General features: G+C 37.9%; 1 long non-coding RNA gene across 1 annotated transcript in view; it reads left to right on the top strand.

The window, feature by feature from the left end:
• The window catches only part of LOC105532493, a 15,766-nt gene extending 10,052 nt beyond the window's left edge, over positions 1–5,714 (top strand). The window contains exon 3 of the long non-coding RNA XR_001004986.1: positions 4,685–5,714. This is a non-coding gene — a long non-coding RNA (uncharacterized LOC105532493). The remainder of the gene's footprint in view (positions 1–4,684) is intronic.
• Positions 5,715–5,995: the final 281 nt, after the last annotated feature.

The raw sequence follows: 5,995 nt of genomic DNA on the forward strand, positions 1-5,995 counted from the left end.
TTTTTTTTTTTTTTAAGAATATTTTTCTATCATTTTAATTCTCTATTGTAAAACTTGGAAAGCTCTAGTTTTGGACTGCCAAGAACAGTCTGAAATTAAATCAGTTTACTCTCGCTCTTAGTGAATATTTTGGGAGTGCTATGTACTGAATGAGTCCCCCAAAAGTTCATGTGTTAAAACTTAATCCTTCTGCCCCTATGATGAGATGAAGGGATGAATGAGGGCTCTGTTCTCATGATGGGATGAATGTTGCTATCACAGGAGTGGGTTTATTATCACAGGAGCATTATTGTTATGCATGTGAGCTCTCCCTGGCTCCCTTGCTCCCACTCTCACCATGTGATGCCCTCTGCCATGAGTGAGGCAGCAAAAAGGCCCTCACAGATGCCCGCACTGTTGACTTCCAGCCTCTAGAACTATGAACTAAAGAAACATTTTTTATACAAATTACCCAGTTTGTGATCTTTTGTTACCACAACAGAAAAAGGCAGTAAGACAGGGAGGTTCAATTATGATGTCATTCATGGGAAAATGGTAGACAGGACAGAATCTTTGCTGGCTCCCTAGATGCTGCCTGGAATGCTACTCTTGGAAAACAGTGGCTACAGAGTGATGTCTTTCTCCATAACTTTAATTTACCTTAAGAAAAGCTTTGAGTGCTACTGAGTCAGGAATGAAAAACCTAGAGAATGTTCTGTCCCTTGGGAGCAAGGAGTGTAGTCAGTCCCTGTACTACCCACCAAAGAGGCATGAGGTTTCACCCTCCTTGGGCTCCCTAGTGACTTATAATGCCTTCCTGTAATTATTGCGCCAGTTGATTTAATACTAATCCACTTAATTCAGTTAACATCAGATTTGTCCTAGGGATCTTGTTAGATCTTTTTATATATTAAAAGAGAGAGAGAGAGAGAAAAAAAAAGACTTGCTTCTCTTTCAATATTCCTGGGAAATTGGATATCCATGTGGAAAAGGTAGATCTATAGCTCACAACAAATAAAAAATAAGTTTTACCTAATTAAATGTAAAAGATAAAACTTCATCATTGTAGAAGAAAATATAGAAAAAGCTCTTTAGGTCTGTGAGGGAGAAAAGAGTTATCGAAATCAGACCATAAAGAAAAAGCACAAGTCATAAGGGCAATAAATATATAAATAGAGTGTAACCTCTGAAACACTTGACCAAATGTTCTGTGGTAGAAACAACAAACCAGCCGTTGAAGGGAAGAACAGATTGACAGTGCATATAACATAGAAAGAAGTAGTGATCAAACTATTTAAAATTGTCTAATAAATAAAAAAGAAAATACCAAAAAAGAAAAAAAAATGAAGGATAAGAATAAGCAATTGGCAGAAGAAGAATTTATAATGGTCAGTAAAGAGATGTAGTAATCTTTAAATAATAATAAACAATGGAAATAAACAGAATGCCCATTAGCAGGATAGGTGAATATATATATATATATAGTTGCGTAGTCATAACGTGTTATGTATTGTGCCCTAGATTTTTGTATTTCTTAAATTGTTTATTAAAAATTCTTTGTCTCTTTTTCTAACAATTTAAACAAAGACACTAAAAGGACCTGGTGCTATATCTGTACATTAAATTTTACGTGCCAATGGAAATAATTGAATTAAGAATAGTTCTGTTTGAGTTTTTTCAAAGCAGTATATTTTTAAAGACAAAATAACTGAACTAAGTGAACTAAATTTATATAAAAGAAAATAGCTGTTTCTGCTAAACAGCCTGTTGCATTTGAAGTCTTTGCTATCTCTGTGGAGACCAGGAGCAATCTAAATGGAAATAAAGTTTATAATTGTAAATGTGTATTTGAGTGAAAGCTAACCTTAGGGAATAGTGGAGAATAAACTGGGTATTCACAGGTAAAGAGAGATGATTTCTAGAACAAAAAATATGAGCCAGAAGAAACGGGCCAAATATTAGTGTCCTCGTTTAGGATTTTGATGAAGTTGTCAACTTTATGGGCTACTATAACTTACAATGGGCAAAAGAAGGTTAAGTAGTCTAGATTGGAGAGGGCAGAAATTACAACAACAACAAAAAAATTCAGCCACCAAATGATGACACAATCTTCCAAATTATAAATCTGATCTCATTTTTATTGAGTGACATTTGATATCTCTCAACTTTCCATACTTTAATATATTCAGTAGCAAATTTGATAGGATTGGAAAAAATGACACTGTAATTCCAAAGTCTTTTGCATAGATCATTTCTGAAAATCTGTCCCTAACCTAACCTCATCTCCGGAAACCTCTCAAGCTGCCCCATGTCTCAGGTGAGTAGACTGGAAAAAAAGACCCGATTAACTGCCCTAATATTTTATTTAAATTTAATATAAGTATTTGCCATTGGTTTACAAGTAAATGCTTTAATACATCAAGATTCATAGGGAAGATTCTGAATCTTGAATTTTGTTGATGACTCAGTGTTACTGAAAACCTAGAACAGCAGGGTTCCACCTCACGGTGACAAGAGATGGAATGTCCTAATCTTTTAATTATTGGTTGTAAAACCTATCCCTTGGAAAAACAGGGAATCTTTTATGATGGTATTGTGTCTGCCTGCTAGTGCCCCCGGCAGCTTCACGGAGCTTCCCGGTGCTGATGGGATGGTGGAGACTGTTTTTGTGATTCTTTTCCAGAGTTTAGTTATTTATTTGTTCAAATAACATTGACTATGTGGAAATGATTATTTGGTGCCATTAAGAGATAGGTTGTGTCTCATTCTTAAAAGTTGTAGACTTTGTAAACAAATGTTATCATTGTATTAAATAAATAGTAATATAGAATACAATAACAATTACATTATAATAAATAGTATAAACAAATAATAGAAAAATTATACATCTTTTCAGTCCAATCACCTGTAAAATAATATTACATGAGATGCTGCCCTAACGTTTTTCAAGTTTCGAAATTGAAATCGATTAAACCTGTTTGAAAACCTATATACATGCATTAAGCAAGGTGCTACAGCGTATTTCTCTACTAGCTGGCTGGGATTTTCCCTTTCATTTTCCCTATTGACTCTATTAGTGAGGAGCCCTTTAGCTCGTATTTTAGGTCCACATTTATACATAGTTCATAACAGGAATTAGTAAATAAAAGCTACTGAGAGCAGTACTTTAATTTCTCCATGAAGCTCATTCATCTGGCTGGTAGCCAGCCTCTGTTACACCACAAAGACCTGGCTCCAAGCTTCCCGCCTTATTTCAGGAGAACATCAGCCTCTCAAGTCCAGTTGATTATTTTGTTTCCTAAGCTACATCAGTGTAGAAACAGAAGGAAAAGTGGAGGAAGTTAGGAGAATAGACCCTGAGTGTAGCAAGTAGGAAAGGTTGACAATGTGCTGGAGGAAAGTCAGCATATGAAATTTCAGAGACAGCTAAAACGCACAGTACGAGGGGGTGTGGACATGAAGGGCAACCCAGACAGTCCAGATGCTTAGCTGAGTGAGCATCCGTCAGCCCAAAGCCTCACTCATCTCAAACACCTTGATTTTCTACACGGTATACCCTACCTCTCACCATGAATGGAGAGCTACTGTGGTTGATTTCTCTCTTGAGTTACCATTTCTGCACATTACAACAACAAGTACGTGACTGACTGTTTCAGTATTGACCTAAACTTTCACTCTTGGAGTCAGATAGTTTTCTTAATGAACTGAGTTTGAACCCCAGTGGCAAGGTGGGTGCCTGGCAGTGTCGACGGCAGGATAACCCGGAGCTGTGGTGAGTCCCCAACAGCACGGCCTGTGAAACCTCATGGACTTAGAGTGTCGCTGATGGAACATCCAAAGCATTGCATGAGACTCTCAGCCATAAGGGATGGTCAAAATTAGTCACGTAAGAAGGTACAATCAATTTTCACAGTCACTTCACTTTTAAGGAGGTAGAGTCACATGTCCTGGAAAATTAGAGAAAACTAAGAGAAAGTGAAAATGAAAGCCAAAATGGAGCTCTTTGTGCAATATGTTCAGAGCATTAGAAAGTAGAGTAAAACGGTAATTCGCAGAACTCCTCGCCCATGAAATGAGTATTTTGTGAGCAGGTTAGTCTTTTTTCCATCTATTGAGTCAGAATCTGGGTGAGTCACACACTTCAGGTGGCAGATGCCAAAACGCCCTCATGATTAACCAAAGGGTGCTGCTTAGCCTTGCAAAGCAAATACAAATATTCAAACAAACATCTCTCCAAAAGGCACCTCTCCGCTTTCCGCTGACTAACCCTCTGTGTTATGTCTTTACCTAGAGCCCCACACTTGGGATGGGAATGACGTGGTCCTGTGCAGCCCTATTATTTTCATGTCAGAAGCCTGATTAGAGTGATGGAGAGGTTTATAATGTATCGTACTTTCCCCTGTAGAAAACACATTTCTCCTAACGCCATTTAATATTTCATTGCCAGGATATCCAGTGATATAAATTCTGAAACCCTTTATTTTCTGTTGTATAGGTAAGAAAAAGAAAACATCAATTTACAATTTACTTATAAATCCCACAGATATCACTTAAAATCAAGTAGTAGATAATATAACCTGGCAGCCATCATAATGCTCAGCGTTTTATGATTCAAAACCCATAACAATCAGGTTAAACAAATAGTACTTTTTATTAAATGTCACTCAATCCCAGGGCTGAGAATTCATTTGTGTTTTCCTCTTAGACTCAATCACTGCAGTCGCAATCAAAAGATGGCTTGAGTTGGAACCTGGAACCTGCTAATCCTGTCGGGCAGCCTGTGATTTTGGAAGTGAAGGGAAAAAAAAAGAAAAAAGAAAAGAAAAAAGGGAAAATTTCACATAAAACTTCCAGAAGAGGAAGAAGATGGAAACTTTTGTGTTGTGCATTCAGTAACGTGTACTTTCATAAGCAGATGGCAAAGAAAGAAAGCCTGAGAATCTGGCCCGACGTTTTCATTTCAGAATCCTGCATTTCCCACATAGAGGAGATACAGCACATCCATTGCATGGTAGATCCAGCTTGCTCTCATAGTCGTTGTGCAAATAAACATACGTGTGGCAAAGCAGAGCAGTTTTCAGTTGTTAAAAGTTGTGTCATTCCACGAGATGGAGCAAAGGACATTGACGATGTAAACAGGCAACAGGACTCTGACTCCACACCCCTCTCTGCGCGGAGGATGCTCAGTCCTTATACCACAAAACGTGAGATGCTTCCGGCCACCTCCTGGCCCTGACGTCTGAGCTCTGTGCTCACCCCACTGGAGCTCCTGGCAGTTCTCTGAGCAGGCTGCACCTGTCCGGAGTGATCCTCTCCACGTAATGTTAGACATTAATTTCCCTGTGAAATCTGTTTTGACTCCCTGAGGTTATGAGCACTTTATCACAACTATCATCATATACTATTAAATCTCCAATTTTCTTGTCTCTGTTACTAGACTGGGAGCTCCTTGAAGGCTGGACCTGGGTTTGGCACTGAGTGGCACTCAGCACATACTTCTTGAATAAGAGAATGTACGTACACAGTGGCATGAAATTGATTTGATTTTGTCGGTTTTCTTAAGTGCTAAAGTTGTAGACAGTTCAGTAAAAACTATAAAGCGGTTACCCTGTAAACCATGAGTACTATTAATTGGAACCGCCTTTCTTACGTATCCACTTGTGTTTCTGTTAATGTTTCCAAAATAAATAAAGAGCAGGCTAGAGGGAAATCTCCAGTCCTTAGAAACCATGGCACGAGAATACATTTGTATTTGCACTCTGAGCGAGGGACTTCCTCTTGTTGTGTATGTTTCATTAAGAGATCTGGAAAAAATTAGCCTTGTACCAGGATCTGAACTATAGTTTGAAAGTGTTTAATGGGTACCAATGTTCATGTCATCATTTTTGAACAATATACAGTACATTTTTAAACACTTTCCTTCCGTTCCATTTTTATACTTTCATTATGTTTGCCAGCATTGGGCAGTTAGTTGCATTTATTGAAATTTGAATAAAATAATCTAAGACGAGTTACC

This window comes from Mandrillus leucophaeus, unplaced genomic scaffold (genome assembly GCF_000951045.1).
Source record: "Mandrillus leucophaeus isolate KB7577 unplaced genomic scaffold, Mleu.le_1.0 Scaffold961, whole genome shotgun sequence".
Lineage (NCBI taxonomy): Eukaryota > Metazoa > Chordata > Mammalia > Primates > Cercopithecidae > Mandrillus > Mandrillus leucophaeus.